Source organism: Nymphalis io, chromosome 1, assembly GCF_905147045.1.
Source record: "Nymphalis io chromosome 1, ilAglIoxx1.1, whole genome shotgun sequence".
NCBI classification, from domain to species: Eukaryota; Metazoa; Arthropoda; class Insecta; order Lepidoptera; family Nymphalidae; genus Nymphalis; species Nymphalis io.
The window spans coordinates 9,246,281-9,260,022 of NC_065888.1; the positions used below are offsets into that span (position 1 = coordinate 9,246,281).

The following is a 13,742-nucleotide window of genomic DNA, read 5'->3' on the forward strand; positions in this document are numbered from 1 at the left end:
TCTTTAATTAGGTTTCTTTAACAATAAAAAATGTAATCCTATTCGTGTTTTTGAAACGTAATTGCTATCCGATGTTTTGCCTTCCTAGTCCTAATTATGATAAAAAAATATACAACTTAAATTTGATAGTTGTGGCAGTTTGGCAGTTAACGAAAAATGAATTAATTAGATATGCTCCCGAGTAAACAGATGGAACAACTAAACAATTGGTAGGGGGCGTGTGGGGTGAGCGGCTAAAAAGTTGCTAAGTTCGCCACCCTATTGAGCTTAGTTAGGGCTTCGTAATGCAAACACGAGCAATGGCGTCGCACGAACACCGAAGTCCGTAAGAGCCAGTCAGAAGCGAACGAGCGATCGGTGCTTACGTTTCATTCGCGCCGCTAAGTTTATTCTCTTCGTCGCACATTGTGACAGTAAGTGAAGTGAAACTTGTGAATATAACTCGATTTACGAACAATTATATAAGACAAATATTATAAAAGTGTTGTTTATACATAATCATTCAAACGGAGCTTGAATTTGTTTTCGGCGGCCCCGTTTGTTTGCCGGTGCACTAATTGCTGTTTGCGGAGGTAAGCAAAGTTATTTTAGTTTGAATGTTATTTATTCATGTATAGTGCTTAACAATATTAACACTATGTTTTCTATTTTAATTCTTAGATGTTTAGTTATTACGTACTATTTTGTATATACATTTTAAAGGATGTTGGTTATTTAGTAAATGACAATATTAATATAGTTAGTCATTGGAACCATAGTTCATCGGTTATAAATATCAATAAAATTTTAATTCTCTTCAACACGCAATAAAAAGGAAGCACTGCGTATTATTCCTATAGAGCGGCCTCATCCGCCGTTCAAACCAGTTTTCGTTCAGATGATAGTTTGTTATTATTTTTTGCCGACCGGACCCTACAGATACCAATCCCATTAAAAAACTAACTATTACTTGTAACCCTTGCAGTTGATTGTTGATTCGATGAGAATTTATAAAGGATGTATAAATTGATAATAAATTCCATATAATAGACAATAAAAATAACTTAAGAATTCCATACAATACCCGCAACCTGTGTATTGTAACTTGTTAAAAAGATCCGCAATGTAACCCCCTATTGTTTGCTCAAAGTGCGGTACGGTATCCTGAATAATAACAGCGCTTTTGGCGACCTATTAAAAGTTTTTAAAGCGATCATGAAACTCGGTTTCGCGCTGTTACTGCGCTTAAGTGTCGAATATTCGAAACACCATCATAATATCGACATAACAAGTGGGGCGAGAAGGTATACACGCTTCAATTGTTGCATAACGGCTAACGTACATTTTGTTAAAAAATAACTCTACAAATATAATAGACGTAATGATAATTAATTGCATTAATTATATTTTTTAGCTTATAGCTATGAAGAGGTTTTGCTAGAATATTATGTTCGGTCTTGGTTTGATCGTTTACATAACTGCTTTTTATATTTATGGAAATATTTGTAAGGAATGTCGTATAATATTGATCCGAAATAGTGTCTGCGCTTTCGCTTCGAAAGTATTCGTGATACACATTAGATTTTTTTAATTTTTTTTTAATTAAGAATAGGTAGGCGGACGTCATATGGGGCCACCTGACGGTAAGTGGTCACAAACGCCCAATATCTATACATTGGTATTGTAAGAAACGTTAACCATCGCTTACATCGCCAATGCGCCACCAACCTTGGGAACTACGACGTTATGTCTCTTGTGCCTGTACTTAAACTGGAAATTCAACAATACCAAGTACTGCAGTTTTGCGGTAGATAATCTGATGAGTTGGTGGTACCTACCCAGACGAGCTTGCTTTACTGGGCTTTGCGCAAGCTCGTCTGGGTAGATACCACCCACTCATCAGATATTCTACCGCAAAACTGCACATGATATTGCTGTGTTCCGGTTTGAAGGGTGAGTGAGCCAGTGTAGCCAGCCAGCCATAAAATTTTAGTTCCCAAGGTTAGTGGCGCATTGGCTATGTAAGCGATGGTTGACATTTCTTACAATGCCAATGTCTAAGGGCGTTGGTGACCACTTACCATCAGGTGGCCCATATGCTCGTCCGCCTTCCTATTCTATATAAAACAAAGGCCTACCACCAGTAAATATAAATGAAATCATTGAAAATATTTTATATGTTTAATTAATTACTCCATACAACGACAGTTCTCTTTGAATAGATAATATAATTTGAAACAAATATAATTAATAATGCTTTATTTATACTTATTTGTACAATTAGTTATCAAATCACAAACATATAATACAAACGGTGTAACTATATTACACCGTTCGAATGAATGAGACTTGTATATGGATAGATATCGAAGGATGGCCTAATGAGCCACCTGGTGACTGGTCAAGGCCAATCCAAAGACATTAGAATTACAAAAATAGCCAATTAGTGCCTAATATGGAGCTTAAGTTTAATATGCCTTATGTGTTTTAGAAATGGTGATCAAATTTGAGTTTCATAACGTTCTGCCTTGTTAATCTAGCGGCTGATTTATAAGATTCCGAAGTTTTGGTGTGTTATTGACTTCCAAAGTAAGTAAAACCGTTGTTCATTTTTTTTTGTTTTGTTGCTCTTGATCTTTTCCTGGTCGTATTTGCCGCATTGGATTATGTGATTCCAAGAGTTGACAGCGCACTTGTTTTTCACACACATTGTGTACTATATATCCTGAGCAGTTGTCTAGTCCCCATTGGGAAGGTGCCTTGATTGAAATCAATCAGAAGGACATTATCATTATTTAAATTACAAACAAAAAGACCGTCTCACTACTGATTATCGATTTCTTTCACAAAGCTTTATTTCATTTTCTGGTAGGGTTTTGCTCAAGTCCTCCTAGATAATTACCAACCTCTCATCACATAAGCAATACTTATACTAAGTAAGTTTGTGTCCGGAACAAAAAATTACTTAACTTTTAAGGGCGAGTGAGCCAGTGTAACTCAAGGCAAATGGGATACCAAATATTAGTTCTCCAACGTTGGTGCCGTATTGGGGATATAGGTAATGGTTAATATTACTTACGGCGCCGATGTCTGGTGTGTGGGATGGGTGGTGTCGACTACATACCGTCAGTTGGCCCGTGTGTCTGTCCGTCTACCTTTATTAGAAAAAACTTCTGTATACTTAAACATATATTTTTTTCCAGTCTTCAGGGATAGTATCAACAAATTAAAACATCGAGGAACTCGATTTTGTCCCCATGGGTAGCTTGAATTAATTACCCGAGCCGGGACTATCAACTGGAATCAATTAAAATTCTAACTGAAATCCGGCGATCGCTGCGATTTAAGATCGGGCATCGACGTCAAATAATTTTACATTTTGATATCGAAGCAAAGCCTTTCATAACATTTTTTTTATAAACTAACCTAACTTTCTTTAATTCTGTCTCAAAAACTTAAAGTAATATATACTAGATGTACTCAGAATATACGACTTGATTTAATGGCAGCATATAAAAGCATTACTCATCAATACTAATTGATGAGTAATGCTTTTTGTAATGAAGTACTTGAAACTACACTACCACCGCAAAACCCGAGAAAGGTCTTATATATATTTTATACTTAACGCCTACTACCTTCTCCGCGCAGGGAAATCACGGGCGAAAACTAGTAATTCATTTCGTGGCATATCTACAAATGACTACCGGAATTATAAATCAAAACTATCTAGTGCAAACAAAGCGCACTATCTTAAGTATTGACGATATTTACTAGTGATATGTTATTCGAAGGCTATTTACGGCAAAGGAAATAATAAATATAACAAATTACATCGCGACAAGAACGCAAGAGAAAGCCTTGATAACGCGGGGTAATGTCCTTTATGAGAATGTACCTACAGCCTGCTTAAATGGCGTTTACGGGTACTTGATAACGAGCGGTTATTCGTTTACTTTTCAGATATTAACTAATCTAATTTATAACAAAATTGATGAAATTTTATAATTTATTTTGAAAACTTAAACTAATTTTACTCCACTTTCAAATTTTATAAATTGAATATAATTTTAAAAATGAAGTTAAATTTAAAGGAACATTAAATAACAGTTAATTTTAATATTACATAATTCTAATAATAAAAAACAGCATTGAACAACGCAATAAAACAATTAGGTATAAAACTTCGATTTCTTGTAATCGAATGGAGCGTTTAGAGTAATTTGAAATGGAACTTAAAGTAAATTTATGTTTACGAGTTAAAGCTGCGAGCGCTAAGAGCGCCTATAATAAATAATGAAAAAAATATATATATTCATATGAAAACTAAAATATAAATCTCTTAAATATAGTTTATGTGGATACCAAGAAGTGGCCACGATATTGGTAGGATAACTACGTTTATGTTTATATTGCGTAAATAAAAGTATCATGTTCGCTAGGTAATGATCAAAGTTAATTCATATTCAATATGTACTTATAATTTGTTTATTTACTAAACCGTTGTTGAGGAAATCGTAAAACTATTATACTATACTGTGATGATAAAAACTTGCGAAATATCCTAATTAATATCTTTATTACATTTGTTACATCGTTCGCTATTTTAACAATGTTTTTATAAATACAAATGTCATTAAAACAAAGTTTATCCTATATAATAGTAGTTAAGAATGTCTTTTTTAACAACAGCCCTATAAAAGCAACGCTACACATTCGATCAGGTCTAAGGAAGATTACCATAATGACGTATTTGTGGTACGGTATTCGCGCATAGTAAATGACTGTTAAGCCTTATGCATATATATACCAAAGGGGTGTTCAAATGTTTGCGAAGACTCGTGTTATTTGACGTTACATGTCGTTTAATAGTCAGCAGATTTGAATCGAATTTAACGAAATAGTCTGAATGTGTAACGCCGGCCTAAAAACTTCGTGCCAGAACACGCGCGCATATAATTGGAATGAGACAGCAAATATACTCAACGAATTTTGCTTATTATGACCGTTTACACGCCACGTTTCCATTTTGCTTTGTGTTAATTTCGACCTTTTCTCTACAACATCAGCAAAATTCAAATGACCGTAGTGCGAAATAAAGAGATATTCACGAACCGTTACCGTGTACCTAAAAATTGAATACAAATACTTTTAACACTATTTACTTTATCTAATGTTTCAACGATATTTAAAGAACTAGCGACCAGTTTTTTTCTCTTTTTTAAATCAGTTTTGACAAAATAATTCCTCCTTAGTTTATTAACTATTTTCATAAAACTCTCATATAATTGATAAAATTTTTGTGAATTTTCTTCCTGTGATGTTATGACTGAAAAACGATATAATTAATATGAAATGTATTATAAGTAAGTAGAGTAAGCAAGCGTTTTCGGTCTCATTTAACTTATAAATCACTAGATTAATTGTTTAGTAAAATCGCCCCCTACCAACGTATCCATGTAGTCTGTACATTATACAATACTTGTATGCGTCAACGTCCCTTTAGAGTGGTGAAGGGACGGGACTTGGACCCGAATGTATCCTACATACGTCTGGAAGCCATTAAGCTTTCATATTTTTTCCTGACTTCCTTCCTTATTTCAGTAAATATATTTATTGACGGATTTAATGATAATAAGCTTGTTTTGACCATAATTAAATTAGCTGCGTTAGAGAGAATAAAAATAAAAGTTTTATTTGTTTTTCATATTAAATTTTACAGTAATTTTAGCAATAGTATAATTAAAGTATAAATCCGATATGTATATATGCCGATAAAAAGAAAAAGCCACGATTAGCCATAGAATATTAACTATTATTTTAATGTTACATGATATTTTTATATTAAGTGTAATATATTCAATGGAAAATATAAATAGGTTTTTTTGTTTTGGTAATGCTTTAACCTTTTTCAAATTCAATATATCCAGCTAAAGCGTTTTGTTACTGAAATAACACGAAATTTTACACAAATATAATTTGTTCATTTAGCTAACATAAAACAAAGCAAGTTTGTACGTTCTGGGGGGTAGTTATAAATAATGTGCTAATTTAACGACGCAAGCGCAAGCGTGGGAGTGCTGACAACCAGCCGTATTGAAAACCGTTGCTTCGGTAACGAAATCAATGAAATTATTTCATATATCTACAAATAAATTCAATGTTTTCAGTATAATGTCTCAGATAATAACTTTGCTGACAGTGTCAACATTATTGTTTATTAACAGAAAAAAAGACTTCTAAGCAAAATAAACATAACAAAGCATCATCATGAACACGAACAGTCTTTTATCACACATTAACGTCAAAATTGTATTGTGTAGCATTTTTTTCAAATTTTAACTAATCTTTATAATTACTGTTACATTTAATTTTTAATGAACTTAATGCAATTATAATTTTAATACACAAATTATATTAGAGTTCATATAATATTTACAGTAAAATATATATGTAGTATACACTATATAGCATTTTTAACATAGCGATAACAATTCAAATAGTTGCAAAATGACGTCATACATGTCTACGTAAATAAAACGGTTTTGTTGTAACAACTTCTAAGAATGCCTGACAAATACTGCAGTACTCATTGGCTTACGGTATCTAAGACGCCGACCACGAAATAAAATAAAAAAACTGTGATTGGTTAAAAACACTACTACGTCACCGTGCATTGATTCATTAAAAATATTCTACTTTGTTGTAGTGAAGTAAATATCAGTCCAAATTACCTTCTAACGATCTTGTTCATAGTGAGTTAGACCCTAATTATCTTATGCCTATTAACGTGTTCTCGATGTCATTAACTATGTCCTTAATAACTAATCTTTGATGGTGGTCTCGATCCATCAGCTTTTAAGATTGCATGAATTAAAAAAAATCGTTTAACAAAAAGCAAACTAATTGTTACGTAATAGAGTAGATTTCACATTATCGTTACTCTGAAGAGCGTCTGAAGGAGCAGTGAACTTTGCCGACTGTCGAGGTTTCCTTCCCCACACCTGAGGTTCACTCACACAGCTATTAGTTCCGAACGTTTATAGCTTCAAGATAGAAATCACGCGCTTATGACATGTTGTATTATTCTTAACATAACACTTAAGACATTTAAAAACTGGGCTACAAGATGGGAACTTTTTAATTGTTATTTGTTACTTTGATGATGCTATTATTCAAAATTCAAATGACGCAATCACGACATTTCCAGGAAGACGAAATAATAGACGATGTAAGAACTGTAGGTATCTGCGAATACCATACAAACGTATGGAGTTTTGGTGATAACCTTATATAGTTTCTAAGAAAAACGTTCCAATTCACGTAATAAAAAGTAGTGGAGAGACAATATATACTTAATAAACTTGTTTTTTAAGTGTTTCGAAAAATTCCATACAATTTATATTTATTAAAATATACATATATAATATATTGAAATACATTAGAATTTTTATTTAAATTTAACATCGACGTTAACTCATTTCAGAATACGACCGTGAAATGAAATTTCGTGAAATTTCTTACAAAGTGAACCCTTACAGAATACTAATATTATAAATAGGAAAACAACTCTGTTACACTTTCACGGCGAAACCACTTAACCGATTTTGATGAAATATCGTATGAAACAAAATCGAACTCCAAGGAAGAACAGGCTCACATCTAACACATGTACCGACAACTAGTTGTCTATATGGAAGTGGACTTTTCCATTCATCTAGTTTTGTTCTGTTAGTGATACCATCGTTTACTTTAAAGTCCGACGACTCTCTACGAATTACATTATAAACTGTCATTATCAAAAAGTTTCATATTCATCGTATAAGTCGATTTACGTAAATTCAGAAAATACAAACAATAATATTATACATTAACAAGAGTTTATGGTGTTAGTATGATCATGAGTTTTTGTTTCTAAAATCTGTATCTAAAAAGTGGTGCAAGCTTTCTTGTTGTGTTATCCATCACTATCAACCACGAGATGAATTATTGACACAAATCAAGCATTATATGAAAACGCAGTTTTTTCCCGGATTATGATACAATTTCTCATTTCTTTGATTGTCATTTAAATGTTTGTATAAATCACAATGTTAAAGCAATGATACAAAGTCGCAGGTACCATCTATTTCTATCAACTGCCCGTCACATATTCGATTGATGTGACCGTAAGATGACTAAAATATAAAAACATATCATTAAACTATGAAATTCTGGAAATTCTGTGGCAATTGTAAAATTTAATTAATATAGTTAAATTCGCTGAAATAATCTAGAAGACCTTGTTTTCTATGAATATAAGTTTTATGAATCATTTTATTACACCGTGGGATCGTTTCATCCTTTATTCTTTACGCTTCAAAAAGCGCTTTAAACGTCAAGCTAAATTAAATTTTAACCTATGTTTAGCAAGTCATCTTTGTAATAAAATAGAACTCATGCTTTAATCGCTTTACGTTGAGAATATTTAGTTTATACTTAGAAACATAAATATTTTGACGTTATCTTATTCTATTATCCGAATCACTCTAGAATAGTAATACTCATGCGAGATAATAAGCTGGAAACTCGTATGCACCTTCGTTTTGTCGTTCTAAAAGTTCTCAATCTCTTAAAATCACGTATCTGTGTCGTAATTAACTTGATTACTATAGCTCCGATGGTGTTAACAACTATTATTAAAATTATATATAAAATTAGCGACAAATTCATTCCGAGTTTGATACCTAATTTGACAAGACTATATTGTAATCACGGCATAAGATGTAGTATAACAAGACCGTTTAAATACTAAACTAACCTAATATTTCTATGTCATATTGTTCTTAGATTAACAAAAACAAATACAAGTTATCAAGACTTATTTAAGTATTATTTATTTTTAGTTATTATGAATAAATCTACATTAAAATGCAATGAATGATATGCTTGTTCACTCGACTTTTTTGGTGGAGGGTTCTATAATTTAAGGCATTGTCCTGTCTACCTTGTGATAATTGTATATCCAACGAGTACGTGCGACAGTGACGGCACCTATCATGTCTGTTTCGGCATTGTTATATTAATTTATAGTAGTGTTGTCCCAGTGGTTAGAAAACATGAATATTAAAAGATGATTACGGGTTCAAGCAAGTACTACTAAATTTTTATGTTCTTAATTTGTTTCTATAAATAATCTCGTGTTCTGCGGTGATGGCCATCATCGTGAGGAAACCTATATCTGGTGAAAACCAGCCACATTTGTTAACCAACCCGCAATGTGGTGGATTAAGCTCACTTCAAAATGAGTGGAGCCAGCAGTTAGACACCACAGAGGATGCGACATGTTGGGATTGCCGGCAATAAATAACAATATCGTCATTTTAAAATTTATTCATTTAAAAAAATCATTCAAATTTACTTGTAAAGACAGTGTGCATGTGCATACATACATTTAAAGTAAAATAACGCCGGTCGGTTGGCGTTTGAAGCGATTCGCAACGATCCTGTAGGGTCACATCTGTGCGTTCAAGCAACTGCAAAGTCACTGCATATCGCTTGGCTAGGCAGGTATAACCGTAACATTACAGATGTTTTCGCGTCGCGGTCGTTTTCGCTTCGCTTGGTCGCACAAGTGTGATTGATCCTTAATTAAAAATTAGTTCCACAATTTTCAAATTAAGAACACATTCGAAAACAAAATTGTTGTTTATATTGAAAACAAAGTCATTAATGGCCGTTTTTAGTTTTCTATAGAAAAGTTTTGTTCAATGTTGTAGAGCTTTAAAATAGGTAATTGTATTAAGTTTTAATTATTTATAAACAGTAATATAATTGAAAGTAATAAAAATTAAGTAGATTAATTATATGTTGTAGTTATATTCATTCGTAATAGTAATCTTATTATGAACAATAAAATATGCCGTAGAATGGTACCTTGTAATTTTCTCTGGGAACGAAAATCGTAAAGTTAACGTCGATGATGTAAGTTGTTGGCACTTCCTTCTTGAAAACGAAAGCCAAAATAAATTAACATATTGTTTGTGTATTATATAACAATTGTTCAATACACACAAATCAGTATGATTTATGAGAAAACATTTAATAATTAAAACAAAAATTTAATTTAATCATAGATTTATACATAATATGGCAGGAGTAATATATCATGGTTGTATTGTGTAGCACATGAAACTCAGACAGCAATTTGGCTAGTGATCCTCTAATAAGACTGTTAAGAGCAAGTAGGGGGAAGCCTGGGACGCTGGGACGTGGGGATACATTTAAGCTACGCTACAAACCAACCCATTTGCATACCTAAGCCTGTGTTGTACTGTTTTTATTAGTTTAACTATAACATTAAACCAGTTACTTCTACAATTAAACGAAACAAAATTACTATCAATGTTAGTAAGTTTATTAGAATATATAAAAGGCAATGGACTGTCTTGCTGAATATTAATGCAGAGCTTAAACTAGTTACTCGTCCCTGCTTCGCAAATATAGAATAGGGGTTTACGTAAAATGTTTATATTGTAATACATATAAATTCAGTTACCTAACGCGACGCACGTAGGTAAAGCTATTTGTCGATATGTCTTCCGACATCTTCAACAATCTTCGTTATATTTCAGCTTATTTACCCAAATACTTAGTAAATAATACAGTTTTTTTTTTATAGAATAGGAAGGCGGACGAGCATATGGGCCACCTGATGGTAGGTGGTCACCATCGCTCTTAGACATTGGCATTGTAAGAAATGTCAACCATCGCTTACATATCCAATGCGCCACCAACCTTGGGAACTAAGATTTTATGTCCCTTGTGCCTGTAATTACACTGGCTCACTCACCCTTCAAATCGGAACACAACAATATCAAGTATTGCTGTTTTGCGGTAGAATATCTGATGAGTGGGTGGTACCTACCCAGACGAGCTTGCACAAAGCCCTACCACCAGTAGGATAAACTTTCCTCATGAATTACTCCGTCTATTAGTGAAAACCGTATAAAAGTCGATTCGATTTTATCACATTTAGACAGACAGACAGAAACGATGATTTGTATTACAATATATAGCGATAAATACTTTCAAGGTCGTTTCATTATATAAAGAGCAGAGACTCACTAAACGGTTAAGCAAAATTTAGTTTTTATGAGGGCGCAGCACGCCATATTCTTGTATATTCAATAGTTCAACGCAAAGAGTCATTCTTATACCCGTGAAGATAAATAATTTTGTTCATGAATTGCTCTGAGATTCAACCAAAAGTGTTTCGCTCGCACAATATATTTTTGTAATTTTCACCGACAAACCACTATCTATCTATTTGGGAGTTGGTATTAGAATAGTTGTCGTATAACATCATTATATTTATGTTTTAATAACAATTATAAATAACAATTATTATAAAAATATATTGTTTTAAAAAGATAAAAAACTATTTTAAAAAGACGTAATAGGAGCAAATCTGTTTAAGTACATAAAAATTAATCTTGTCCACCGCAAAGCTAAGCACCTCTCTTGACATCAGGCTTTTGAAAATAAATAGCTGTCATTAGAGGCACCATAGCGTTGTGTTGAAGCCTAACTCGCAACCCCTGAAGGGCGCCCTGTGAGCACTACAGACTCTTGTTAAGGGATTTTCACACTAATTACTACTTTTATGCGGGCATGGTATAAAATATATGCTTACAGACTGACAAATGATATACGTGGCAAAGACAATAAAACCTTGTTTTAGACGTTTTGTATTTACTAGTTGTTTGTTGTTGTACTTAACGAACATTAAATTTTATCTATGAATTAAAAAAGAACCCTGTTTCAAAGTTCCTGTTTCATGTTATAATCGACATCTATGCGATACTTTATTAACCGTTAACCGCAGAGTTTCGAGCGTCATTGAGTCAAAAATATCCTTACTTTCGCATTTAGATTATTAATAAGATAATTAAATTTAATAATTAAAATAACGCTAAATTACAAATTCAATTTACCATCAATGCCATTTCAACATTCGTTCATTATTTTATTATTTTATTGTATCTATTATGAGAATTGTGATCGACAATTCAAAACTGGGCCTAGATGAAGCCATAAAAATATCATTTATTAAAATAAACGAATGTTAGAGCGTGACGTGTTTGACATAAATATGTCTCATTGAATTACGAATATAATCAAATAAATTGATGTCAATAATGTAGTAACTGTGTCAACATCAGCAGCGATTTGTAGGCAGACGCCTACCGCAATAACACGTAACAATAAACATTCCTCATCCAAATTTGTAATGAATTGGATTGTAATTTGTACAACGATGAGTTCTCAGTCGATGTTCGACATTATTAAGTTAATACATAACCTTGAGGGGTCAAGAAACTCGGACCTATTCGTCACCGCAGCGGTTTCTTCACGATCATCTGTTACGAGATCTCTAGTCATAAAACTAAACTTACCACTTATATGGTATTTACACTTTTTTATCTTCTAAGAGTTTTACTGCATACAGACCAATTATAATATAGCCTAATATTATTTATTTTAATAATTTATAAATAGGTAAGCCATTATTAGTGATATAAGAGCTTAAAATAAAAAAATTATCAAGAATATATTTTTTTTTGTAATCTATATAGACTGTAATCATTCTTAATTTGGAATCAATCGAACGCTACTTTGCCATAAACGTAAACAAAAAAAATTGCATTTAAAAACGAAAGCGAATTTCGCCCACATAACATTACTATACTAGTTTAAATTATATCACCAATACTTAAAATTATCACAAGTAATTCATTGTTTATGATATTCGATCATGAATTAAGAAATAAAATAGTTGATCGTTGAAAAAAATATTAATCAATCGGGATCTTGTTGAGTGCTTTCGGAAGAGAAACGCGGTGACAGGGCTAAGAGCGTTTCTTGCTGTTGATGAGAAGTATCTATTTTCAGATATTTTAGAAGTTTAATATTTCAAGTCAGAACGAGGAACAGGTGTCAAAACATTATGAACCAAATATAGCTTAATTCTTTGAAACGCTAATAAGATAGCGTTGTCATTTGGAAATGGGTTTATTATGTCTTGAAAATTTGCTTTAGCTATTTAGACAATTCAATTAACTTGACAAACGTCGCTTAAATTGAGTCAAATTAATGAGAGAATTTTATTAAATACAAGCCTGTTAGCGTTGTGTTGAACTTTGAAGTAATACTTCTAAGAATGATTAGATTCTCATCAAAATTGTAATTTAAATTATGTATATCGTATTAAAATTTAAAGAAAAAACTGGATACGAAAATTATAAAATTAAAAGTAGTATTAAAATGTATTTGAAAGTTATATCATCATCAACAGCCAATCGTTGTCCACTGCTGAACATAGGCCTCTCCCAAGGTGCGCCAAAGCTCCCTGTCCTCCGCCTTCCGCATCCAGTTGGTGCCCGCCACCTTCTTAAGGTCGTCGGTCCACCTGGCTGGAGGGCGCCCTACGCTGCGCTTGCCGATTCGCGGTCTCCACTCTAGGACTCGTCTGCTCCAACGGCCATCGGTCCTACGACATACGTGACCAGCCCACTGCCACTTCAGCCTGCTAATTTTGCAAGCTATATCGGTGACTCCGGTTCTTTTCCGGATAATCTCATTTCTGATCTTATCCTTCAAAGATACTCCGAGCATAGCTCGCTCCATAGCACGCTGAGCGACTTTGAATTTGTGGACTAGTCCCGCAGTTAGTGTCCACGTTTCGGCACCGTATGTCATGGCAGGTAAGACGCATTGGTTGA

General features: G+C 33.0%; 1 protein-coding gene across 1 annotated transcript in view; it reads left to right on the top strand.

Moving 5' to 3' along the window:
- The first annotated feature begins 350 nt into the window (after positions 1–350).
- Positions 351–13,742, top strand: part of LOC126781164 (uncharacterized) — a 42,688-nt gene continuing 29,296 nt past the window's right edge. Inside the window, exon 1 of the mRNA XM_050506005.1 lies at positions 351–572. The gene's annotated coding sequence lies outside the window, so the exon portion shown is untranslated. The remainder of the gene's footprint in view (positions 573–13,742) is intronic.